Consider the following 12742-nt stretch of genomic DNA (forward strand, 5'->3'; position numbering starts at 1 on the left):
CAGTCTGAGAGAGAAGCCATGGAGAATAACTGGGAGCTAAGTAAAGAGAATAGAAGTGTATTTGGTTAAGTGTAAGGCCCCATCAAAATTTTAATTGAACCAATTAATAGTTATTTAATTTAATTTTTCTAGGAGCACAGAAGCAGAGGAAAGAAATATTTTGATACATTTGGTCTCATGAACTGGCAAGGCAGAAATGGTTTTTTAAGGTTTGGGCAAAAACCCACAAACAAAATAAATAAATTTAACAGAAAAAGATTTTTTCTGTAAAGAACCTGTTCTAGAGGATAAAATTCAGAAAGAATTTGGGGAAGCATAAGGTTCATAGTTTGGGCAAGAAAAGTTTATTGTGTTGAGAAACCTCTAAATTATGCCTGATTGTTATTACCCAAGTCTAGATCCACATTCTCCCAAAATAGATCACATGGCAGGCCATGAAACAAGTCTCAATACATTTAAGAAAACTGAAATCATATCAAACATATTTTTTGACCATAATGGTATGAGACTGGAAATTAATTACAAGGAAAAAACTAAAAAATTCGCAAACACATGGAAGCTAAACAACATGCTACTAAACAACCAGTGTGTCAAGGAAGAAATCCAAAAATACACGAAGACAAATGAAAATGAAAACACAATGCTCCAAAATATTTGGGATGCAGCAAAAGCAGTTCTAAGAAGGAAGTTTATAGTGATACAGTTCTATCTCAAGAAACAAGAAAAATCTCAACTAAACAACCGAAGTTTACGCCTAAAGGAACTAGAAAATGAAGAACAAACAAAGCTCAAAGCTAGTGGAAGAAAGGAAATAATAAAGATTAGAATGAATATACATGAAATAGAGACTAAAAAACAAGCAAACAATCAATATCATGAAACCAAGAACTGATTACTTGAAAAGATAAACAAAATTGATAAACCTTTAGCCACACTTAATAAGAAAAAAGAGAGAGATGGTGCACCTGGGTGGCTGAGTCGGCTAGGTGTCTGATTCTTGATTTTGACGCTCTCTCTCTCTCTCAAAAAAAAAAAAAAAAAAAAAAAAAAAAAAAAAAAAAAAAAAAAGAAGAAGAAAGAGACAGGACTCAAATAAATAAGAAATGAAGGCGAAGAAATAACAATCCATATTACAGAAATACAAAGGATTATGAGAGAATATTATGAAAAATTATGTGCCAACAGATTGGACAACCTAGAAGAAATGGATATATTTCCTAGAAGAATACTATCTTCCAAAACTGAATCAGGAAGAAATAGAAAGTCTGATTTTTTTTTAATGTTTATTTATTTTTGAGAGAGAGAGAGAGACAGAGAGAGACAGAGTGTGAGTGAGGGAGGGGCAGAGAGAGAGGGAGACACAGAATCCGAGGCAGGCTCCCGACTCTGAGCTGTAAGCACAGAGCCCAACGCAGGGCTCGAACTCACAGACTAACGGACCATGAGATAATGACCTGAGTTGACGTTGGACCCTCAACTGACTGAGCCACCCAGGTGCCCCTAAAAAAATATTTTTTAATGTTTGTTTATTTTTGAGAGAGAGTGTGCATGCATGAGTGGGGAAGGGGCAGAGGGAGAGAGGGAGACACAGAATCTAAGGCAGGCTCCAGGCTCTGAGCTGTCAGCACAGAGCCTGATGCAGGGCCTGAACTCAGGAACAGTGAGATCATGAACTGAGCCAAAGTCGGCTGCTTATTGAAAATTATTGAAAATGATTATTGAAAATTTGAACAGACTTACTACTAGTAATGAAATTGAACTGGTAATTTATTTATATTATTAAAAAAATTTTAATTAATTTTTGAGAGAGACAGAGACAGTGTGAGTGGGGTAGAGGCAGAGAGAGGGAGAGAGAGAATTCCAAGCAGGCTCCACACTGTCAGCACGGAGCCTGATGTGGGGCTTGAACTCATGAAACCATGAAGTCATGACCTGAGCCGAAACCAAGAGTCAGATGCTTAACCAAATGAACCACCCAGGTGCCCCTAAACTGGTAATTTAAAAACTCCCAACAAACAAAAGTCCAAAACCGGACAGCTTCACAGGTGAATTCTACCAAACATTTAAAGAAGAGCTAATGTTTATTCTTCTCAAACTATTCTTAAAAATAGAAGAGGAAGGAAAACCTCCAAATTTACCCTATGAGACCATTATTGCTCTGATACCAAAACCAGACAAAACCATGATAAAAAAAGAAAAGTGCAGGCGCCTGGGTGGCTCAGCCAGTTGAATGTCCAACTTCAACTCAGGTCATGTTCTTGAGGTTCACGAGTTAGAGCCCCATGTCAGGCTCTGTGCTGACAGCTTGGAGCCTGGAGCCTGATTCAGATTCTGTGTCTCCCTTTCTCTTTTTCCCTCCTCTGCTTGCACTCTGTCTCTCTCTGTCTAAAAAATGAATTAAAAAACATTAAGAAAAATAAATGTTTAATAAACGTTAAAAAATTTAAAAAGTGCAACCCAATATCTCTAATGAACATAGATACAGAAGTCCTCAACAAATATAAGCAAATCAAATTCAACAGTACATTAAAAGGATGATTCACCACAATCATGTGGGATTTATTCCATTCCAGGGATACAAGTGTGGTTCAATATTTGCAAATCAATCCATGTGATACATCATATTAACAAGAGGAAGAATAAAAACCATATAATAATCTCAATAGATGCAGAAATGCATTTGACAAAATTCGAAATCTGTTCATGATAAAAACTGTCAACAAAGTGGGTTTAGAGGGAACATACCTCAATATAATAAAGACCATTTATGAAAAACTCAAAGCTAACATTGTACTCAGTGGTGAAAAAATTTTCCTGTAAGATTAGAACAAGAGAAGGATGTCCACTCTCACCACTTTTATTCAACATAGTACTGCAAGTTCTAGCTGAAATAATCAGATAAGAAAAAAAAAACCAGGCATCAAATTGATAAGGAGGAAATAAAACTGTCGCTATTTGCAGATGACATGATACTATATATAGAAAACCCTAAACATGCCACAAAAAACTATTAGAATTAACAAATGAATACAGTTAAGTTGCAGGATACAAAATCATTATTCAGAAATCTGTTGTGCTTCTATACACTAGTAACAAAGTAGTAGAGAAATTAAGAAAACGATCCCATTTACAATTGCACCAAAAGAAATAAATTATCTACCAATAAATGTAACCAAGCAAGTGAAAGACTTATAGTCTGAAAACTATAATACACTGATGAAATAAATTGAAGACAGCACAAAGAAATGGAAAGATACACCATGCTCATGGATTGAAGAAATTAATATAGTTAAAATGTTCATACTACCCAAAGCAATCTACAGATTCAAATGCAAGCTCTATAACACTTTTCACAGAACTAGAACTAATAATCCTAAAATTTACATGGAGCCATGAAGACCTCAATAGCCAAATCAATCTTGGAAAGACAAAACTGGAGGCATCACAGTTGCAGATTTCAAGATATACTGCAAAGCTATAGTAATCAAAACAGTACGGTACTGGTACAAAAATAGAAACATGGATCAGTGGAACAGAATATCTCTACCCTGTTGCCCAGAATAAACTCCATGCCTATCTGGCCAATTAATCTATGACAAAAGAGGCAAGAATATACAATGGGGAAAAGACAGTCTTTTCAATAAATGGTGTTGGGAAAACTGGACAGCTACATCCAAAAGAATGAAACTGGGTCACTTTTTTACACCATACACAATATAAACCCAAAATGGAATAAATGCCTAAATGTGAGACCTAATACCATAAAACTCCTAAAAGAAAACATAGGCAATGGACATTGCCCTTAGCAACATTTTTATGGATGTGTCTCCTCAGGCAAAAGAAACAGAAGTAAAATAAACTATTAAGACTACACAAAAATAAAAACTTTTGCACAGGAAAGGAAACCATCAACAAAACTAAAAGGCAACCTTAGTGAATGGGAGAAGATATTTTCAAACCTCTTATGTAATAAGGGGTTAACATCCAAAAATACATTAAAAAAATTTACATGAACTCAACACACAAAAACCCCCAACAAATCCAATTAAAAAATGGGCAGAGGAGTGCCTGGGTTGCTCAGTCAGTTGAGGATCTGGCTTCGGCTCAGGTCATGATCTTGCAGTTTGTGAGTTCAAGCCCTATACATCGGAATCTATGCTGACAGTGTGAAACCCGCTTGGGATTCTCTCTCTCTCCCTCTCTTTCTCCCCCTTTCCTACTCATGCTCTCTCCCTCAAGAATGAATAAACATTAAAAAAAATTTTTTTAAATGGGCAGAGAACCTGAGTAGACATTTTTTTCAAAGAGGACATACAGATGGCCAATGGACACATGAAAAGATGTTCAGTATCACTAATGACCAGGGAAATGCAGATCAAAACCACAATGAGATATTATCTTACACCCGTCAGAATGGCTAGTATCAGAGAGACAAGAAATAACAAGTGCTGGTGTGGATATGGAGAAAAGGGAACCCTCATACACTTTTGGTGGGAATGGAAATCAGTGCAGCCACTGTGTAAAACAGTGTAGAGTTTCCTCAAAAAACTAAAAATAGAACTACCATATGATCTAGTAATTCCACTACTGAGTATTTACCCAAGAAAACAGAAACACTAATTTGAAAAGATATATGCACCTTTATATTTATTGCAACATTATAGTTACTAAGATAATGGAAGTAACCTAAAATGTCCATTGATAGATGGAGCCATAGAAAATATTACGGAGCCATAGAAAAGAATGAAATCTTGTCATTTGCAGCAATATGGCTGAACCTAGTGAAATAAGACAGAGAAAGATGACACATACCATGTGATTTCACTTATATGTGGAATCTAAGAAACAAAACAAATGAACAAACAATAAAACAGATGGGTGGGGGAATGGGTAAAATAGATAAAGGGGATTGAGAAGTACAAACTTCTAGTTATAAAATATATAAGTCACGAAGATGAAAAGGGCAACATAGGAAATATAGTCAATAATAATTGTAATAATGCTGTATGGTGACAAATGATGATTACCCTTATTGCAGTGAGCATTAGTAATGTATAGAATTGTAGAATCAGTATGTTGTACACCTGAAACTAACATAACGCTCTATGTTAATTATACTTCAATAATAAAAATATCTAGTTCCACTGAGAGTAAGTGTATCTAATAAAGTAAGCTAATATGTAAAATACTTTAGAAAGCTTTAAGTGATATCAGGTTTGTAAATGATCTACTGAACTGAAAATGTATGCCTGTAGCAGTACCTGATTTGGATTACATATGCAGTTTTGGACATGTTCAAGGAGACAAAGCAGGCAAACATACATAAGCATCAGTTTTATCTAGTTACTATGATCGTTAAATCCTTTGCTCTCATGGAACTTCAAAACTGGCAAAAGAACAAAGTTAGAACTTAACAGTGCTGCTATTTTTAATCAGTCATGTGTTCCAAATACATTAATTGCATTCCAACTCTTTAAAATAAGTATTCTTGGCTGAGAGACAGAACATTGTGTTTGAAAAATAAAGCCGTTTCCCAAATGTCTACTGTTCATACATGTAATCCATGTGTAGATTTTATTGCAGATTGATCATGGATGTGATACCAAGTACAATATGAAGTGAAGAAACAACAATACTCAGTATTTGACCTTCTCCACATTTGATGTTGTTTTGCACTGATAGGTTCTTTTCAATGGGAGACTATTTTATGTTTGTGGAGGGGCTTATCCCTCTCTCTTAAATCAAATAACAGAAAATAACACAAATTAAGGGTCAAATCACTAGGTTTGAATAAAATCATGGAGGGGAGAATCTAGGAAAGATGGATAGCAGAAGCAGTTGCTATGTTTAAATCAGGACTTAGAAAACAAAACAAGGGTTGCCAAGTCAAGGTCAGGAGCATGTAGTAATCAGTAAAGTAGGAAAAGTTAAAGGAAATATTGCAACAAAGGATAGGCAGATTGCTGGAACAGAGGGTTTTATGGAGTTTAATAATTCTTGTATCTCCCAACTGACCTCACCTATCAGATAAGACCCTATATAGTCAATCCATGTGTTTCGCTGAAGACCCATAATAGTATGGTTCATGAAAACCAATCACCTGTTGCAAATAAACAATGTTTCTGAACCATCATATGAAGGTATATTTCTTGACTGACTGTATCAGTAGTGATGATACATTTTGGAGGGATAAAGTGTCACTTGAGATAGCATTGTGAGCATCTGGTACATGGCTTGGTAAAAGAGTTGACCAGAATTAGCTATTGGTCTGAATTCAAGGTCATTGTACAGAATAAAACATCAGCTTTGACCAGTTATAGGTCAAAGTCTTTTTTAAAAAAAAAATATTTTATTTTATTTGAAAGAGAGAGAGAGAGAGCATTGGAGATGGGGGGGGGGGTGGGGAGAGAGAGAGAGAGAGAGAGAGAGAGAGAGAGAGAGAGAGAGAATCTAAAGTAGGCTCTATGCTCAGCACGTAGCTCAACTCGGGGCTCAATCTGGGATCATGACCTGAGCCAAAATCAAGAGTCGGAAGCTCTACCAACTGAGCCACCCAGGTGCCTCAGAAAATCTTGACTTTGGTTCCAGTAACACCCTTCTCTAATCTATTGAACTGACTTGCCATAGACAGATTGTGATCAAAGTTGTACATACAGAACCAAGGGAAAGGGAATTTTCTGGGTCTTCATTTTAAAATTCAATTTTGAAATCTTATCTCAGGTTTCTCTCTTTAGTCAAGGCAAAAAAAAAAAAAAAAAAAAAAAGAGGAGGGTGGAGGGAACATCCTTTAGACTTGTGCCTGAATATTGTGTAATGAATGATAACATATCTTTGGGGGAAAAATTGAGTTTTATGTATTATAAGAGGGTATCTATTCTTGTGGGTATAAAGCAGTTCCACTTAATCTCTTTCAAGTTAACACATTTTCTAAATCTGGGGTTCTATGAAGGGTCACAGAATAAATATTTTAGTTTTTGTGGGTCATACCATCTCTGTGACAACTATGTAACTCTGCAGAGTGAATGTAGCCACAGACAATATGTAAGTGACTGGGCGTGGCTATTTTCCAATAAAACTTTATTTACAAAAACAGGTGACAGACTGGATTTGGCTTTGTTTGCTGATCTCTACTCTAAATTCATTAGAGTTCTTGAAGGTTATTGCATTTGGAAATCAAAAACATCAATTTGCCTTTGATAACAATAGTAATAGCTAGCACTCATTAGACACTATGTGCCAAGTACTGTTCTGAACTGTTCACTAATTCATCTAATCTCCATACCAATTTTCTTTCCATGCGTTAACTAACCTCTTTAAAATCTCATACTCAGCAGGTGGTGAAGCAGGGATTTGCACCTGTAAGTTTAATTTCAGAGTCTGAACTTTTAACTCTGAAAAGTAAATATTAGCTGGGAGACAGGTCACCCTTTTCCAGTGTCACCTTATTATTTTGCACTGGGTAAAGACTGGCAGTTGAGCTTACCTCACAGTTTTGTATCGTCCAACTGGCTGCTTTACACCCACATCAGGACTGGTTAGCCCTAGTTCACCAGGCTGCAGTTTCCCTATGTAGATAGCATAGGAAAAAGGATGAGGGTCAGGCCGCATCCCTTTGTACTGTGCTGGCTCCATTCCTCACAACATGCCACAAGAACTTGTAGAGGTGCATTCAAATTGTCAGAAAGTCTTGGTGTGAGTAATGGGATTTCTGCCTTAACAGGGCAATATGTGGAACTGTATACTACATAGGTCTATCCCTACAGCCCCAAGAAAAAGCATTAAAAAAAGACAAACCTTTTACATGGGAGCCCATGATTAGAAACACCTTTGTTTTTCACCTAACTCTGTAATTCTGAGACTCCTCTCCTCTTCAAGGAGCTTCTTTCTTCAAAACTGCTCAGTCTGAATCCTCATTCACTTTTTTTTTTTTTTTTTTATGGTGAAATCTCACTTCCAACCCACAGAGTGTGGTGTGGAGCTTGGCTCTGTCTCCTTGCTTCACACTCCAGGCAATGTGTGGAATCCAGCAACCTGTACAATTCCATCAATAGATTCTGTCTTCTGACTGACAACCACTAGGGCTCAGCCAATGGAGAGCCTGGGCAGTAAGGACAGGATGTGCATTCCTTCACTCCTTTCCTTCAAGTTAGCTGAGATGGTCAGTTTTACGTGTCAATTTAGCTTTATTTTCCAGTTATTTAATCAAACACTAATCTAGATGTTGCTGTGAAAGTAATCTTTAGATATGATTAAAGTCTATAATTGGCTCTATGTAAGGAAGATTATCCTAGGTAATCTGGACAGGCCTGATTCGGTCAGTTGAAAGCACTTAAGAGCATAACTGAGTCTTCTAAGAAGACCAAATTCTGCCTGTGGACAGGAGCTTCATCCTGTGCCTAAGAGTTCCAGCCTATTATACACATTTTGGCCTTGCCTTGCTAGTCTCTACAATTACATAAGCCAATTCCTTGCACTTAATGTCTTAATGTTTATCTCCTACTAGTTCTGTTTCTCTGGTTGAATCCTGACTGATATAGTAGCCTTGAGCTGGCTTATGTCTCTTAACCAAAGGCCAATGCTCCTGTCAAGTGACTGACTCTATATGACTTTCTTTCCTTTCTGTTCTGCAACTGCTTCTGGCCAAAGGGTGGTAACAGCCTAAGTTATTGAATAATTACTACAAGTATGTATACCCCATACTTGTATATAATCCCTTTGTAATTAAATTAACTAAATTAATTAAATTAATTTTAATTTTAATTTTAATTAAAATAATTAATTAAATTAATTAAATTAACCTATTTTGAGTGTGCTGTTTCCTCCTGAAACCTAAGTGATACATCCACTAATAAGAATACTTAGAAAACAATCATCACTTTGTCTGATACGTCATTTGCAAATATCTTTTCCCATTCTGTTGGTTGCCTTTTACTTTTGTTGATTGTTTCCTTTGCAGTGCAGAAGCTTTTTATCTTCATGAGGTTCCAATAGTTCACTTTTGCTATTAATTCCCTTGCCTTTGGAGATGTGTCAAGTAAGAAATTGCTGCGCTGAGGTCAGAGAGGTTTTTTCCTCCTTTCTCCTCTAGGATTTTGATGGTTCCTGTCTCACATTCAGGTCCTTTATCCATTTTGAGTTTATTTTTGTGAATGGTGTAAGAATGTGGTCTAGTCTCATTCTTCTGCATGTTGCTGCCCAGTTCTCCCAGCACCATTTGTTAAAGAGACTGTCTTTTTTCCATTGGATATTCTTTCCTGCTTTGTCAAAGATTAGTTGGCCATACTTTTGTGGGTCCAATTCTGGAGACTCTATTCAATTCCATTGGTCTATGTGTCTGTTTTTGTGCCAATATCATGTTGTCTTGATGATTATAGGTTTGTAGTAGAAGCTAAAGTCTGGGATTGTGATGCCTCCCTTTTGGTCTTCTTCTTCAATATTACTTTGGCTATTCGGGGTCTTTTGTGATTCCATACAAATTTTAGGATTGTTTGTTCTAGCTTCGAGAAGAGATTGGGATTGCATTGAATATATAAATAGCTTTGGGTAGTATTGACATTTTAACAATATTTATTCTTCCAATCCATGAGCACGGAATGTTTTTCCACTTCTTTGTATCTTCTTCAATTTCCTTCATAAGCTTTCTATAGTTTTCAGCATACAGATCTTCTACATCTTTGGTTAGGTTTATTCTTAGGTATTTATGATTCTTGGTGCAATTGTGAATGGGATCAGTATCTTTATTTGTCTTTCTTTGCTTCATTATTAGTGTATAAGAACGCAACTGATTTCTGTACATTAATTTTGTATCAAAGGGCTAGTATAAAAAATCGATAAAGAACTCACCAAACTCCACACCCGAAAAACAAATAATCCAGTGAAGAAATGGGCAGAAGACATGAATAGACACTTCTCTAAAGAAGACATCTAGATGGCCAACAGGCACATGAAAAGATGCTCTATCCCACTCCTCATCAGGGAAATACAAATCAAAACCACACTGAGATACCATCTCACACCAGTCAGAGTGGCTAAAATGAACAAATCAGGAGATTATAGATGCTGGCGAGGATGTGGAGAAATGCAAACTGGTGCAGCCGCTATGGAAAACAGTGTGGAGGTTCCTCAAAAAATTAAAAATAGATCTACCCTATGACCCAGCAATAGCGCTACTAGGAATTTACCCAAGGGATACAGGAGTGCTGATGCATAGGGGCACTTGTACCCCAATGTTTATAGCAGCACTCTCAACAATAGCCAAATTATGGAAAGAGCCTAAATGTCCATCAACTGATGAATGGATAAAGAAATTGTGGTTTATATACACAATGGAATACTACTTGGCAATGAGAAAGAATGAAATATGGCCTTTTGTAGTAATGTGGTTGGAACTGGAGAGTGTTATGCTAAGTGAAATAAGTCAGGCAGAGAAAGACAGATACCATATGTTTTCACTCTTATGTGGATCCTGAGAAACTTAACAGAAGACCATGGGGGAGGGGAAGGAAAAAAAAAAGTTAGAGAGGGAGAGAACCAAACCATAAGAGACTCTTAAAAACTGAGAACAAACTGAGGGTTGAGGGGGTGGGGGGAGGGAGGGGAAAGTGGGTGACGGGCATTGAGGAGGGCACCTGTTGGGATGAGCACTGGGTGTTGTACGGAAACCAATTTGACAATAAATTTCATATTTAAAAAATATTTTTAAAAATGAAACTAAAAAAAGATCTCTTAAGATTCTATGGAAAAAAAAAGAAAACGACCACCAAATGTACTAATTCATTTTTCTGAATTATTATTGAGTGCCTATTATGAGCTAGACAGGTGTGAAGCTCAAGAAATGTGATGATTAGCGGCACCTGGGTAGCTCAGTCAGTTAAGCATCTGACTTCGGCTCAGGTCATGATCTCACGGTTTGTGAGTTCAAGCCCCGGGTCTGGCTCTGTGCAGACAGCTCAGAGCCTGGAGACTGCTTCGGATTCTGTGTCTCCCTCTCTCTCTGCCCCTCCCCTGCTTGTTTTCTGTCTCTCTCAAAAATAAATAAACATTAAAAAAGAAATTTAAAGACAAAGAAATGTGATGATTAATAAAAACAGCATTCATTCTGCAGAGTTACATAGATCCTAAGATGAGGCCTGAAGTCAGAGGAAAAAAAATGAGCCAGGCAAAGAGAGGTGTGGGGTAAATGGTGTATATGTATGGGGGGGCTGAGGGCCACTGGGCACAGAGGGGAGATAGCACAAGTTGCAGAAGCAAGCAGAAGCCAGACCATGAAGGACCTTGCTGTCATGTTAAAGAGTTGGGTAGGGAAGCCATTGAAGGGTTTCAGGCCTGGAGATGCTGTGATCACAGTTGAGTTGTAGAAAGATCACTCTGCAGAGTGAAGAAAATACTGAAGGAGTGAGGCTGGGGTCCTAGTGATGCAGGCAAGAGATGATATGCCTTGCATAATAGCAGGAGATGGTCCAGAAAAAGAGAAAATGGTAGATTTCTATAGATGCTTGGAAAATAAACAACTGATTTCCAGGAGAAACAGGATTTGTGCTCTGGGGGATTGGGAAGGTGAAGGAAAAAGAAGAGTGAAAGTATCCCTTAGTTTTCAGCATTGTCTGGATGACTGATGGTGCAGTGTCTGAGATAGGAAACAGGTTTTGGGTGAAGGAAATGAGGTTAGTTATAAACATGCTGAATTCAAGGAATCTGTGAGGTATGTACAAGGAGAATGAGTAACAGGATATACACGTCTGAAGCCCAGAAGAGAGTTTTGGACAAGAAGTAAAAATCGGAGATTCATTAGCAAATCAGTCATAATTGATACCAATGGACTGATTGAGAAATTTAGGGAAAGAATATAAAGTGAGAAAGAGTAGGGTCTCAGACCAAAGCAAGGAATGCCATATTTGGAGGGATGGTGAAGAAAGGATCCTATGAAGGAGTCTGAGAAGGAGGAGAGAGAGAAAAATCCATGAGAAGGGGAGTACTCCTAAAATCTGAGAAGAGAGTGTTTCAAGTCGTTTTCATTTAAAAGTGGAGCAAGATGGTTTTGGAAATTGTAGTAGGGAATGAAGAAGACATCAGCCCCTCTTTTTCACCCAGGTGGATTGGAGGAAATGTGTAACTTCTACTTGAAAGACTGCAGAAGTTATAGTCTCCTTAAGGGAGACCTGTGTCTTAATTAAGGCAAGGTGTTATATGTTCTGAGAAAAGAGAGGGTTTTCCTTTTTTACAGAAGGGATTTCCAGAGGATATAGTTTAAGTCTAGACAAAATGCCCAGAGAAGTGTGGAGATGTGTTCATAGGGTAGTGGTATGCCTGGAGCAGTCTTGTCCATTCCTATTACCACCACAGTGTTCCTAACATACCAGCAAGTTCCAAGCACCATCTCTCTGCATAATAATATTATCCAGACATATATATGATAGTCATCTGCACATTCAGGACTCCATGACAGTGACCAATGGGCCAATAAATAAGAAGAAATCTTGTGCAAAATAAAATAAATCTGACATACATAGTATTAATTTGATAAGCTCCATATGCTGCTGTGTACATCAGTGATTCCCAGATGATGGATCAAGAAGAAATTTTCCCTGATTTGAGGCAAGATGACAAAAATGCAAATAATGTAGTGAGTTTTCTCATATAGCTGAATTTATTCAAATTTAATAATTGTCCTTTACTGTTAAGTTATATTATTCCTTCACTTTTTCGGTTATTGAGATTGGTTCTTTTATGAAAGAATGGTAAT

General features: G+C 37.2%; 1 long non-coding RNA gene across 7 annotated transcripts in view; it reads right to left on the bottom strand.

Annotated features, from left to right (window-relative positions):
- LOC122207711 overlaps positions 1-12742 on the bottom strand; it is a 161652-nt gene that overhangs the window by 22902 nt on the left and 126008 nt on the right. For 4 of the 7 annotated variants that reach the window (XR_006196981.1, XR_006196979.1, XR_006196982.1 and 1 more), the window contains exon 4: positions 7484-7565. The exons of the other annotated variants lie outside the window; for them this stretch is intronic. This is a non-coding gene — a long non-coding RNA (uncharacterized LOC122207711). The remainder of the gene's footprint in view (positions 1-7483; positions 7566-12742) is intronic. 7 annotated transcript variants of the gene reach the window in all.

This window comes from Panthera leo, chromosome A2, assembly GCF_018350215.1.
Source record: "Panthera leo isolate Ple1 chromosome A2, P.leo_Ple1_pat1.1, whole genome shotgun sequence".
Classification (NCBI taxonomy): Eukaryota; Metazoa; Chordata; class Mammalia; order Carnivora; family Felidae; genus Panthera; species Panthera leo.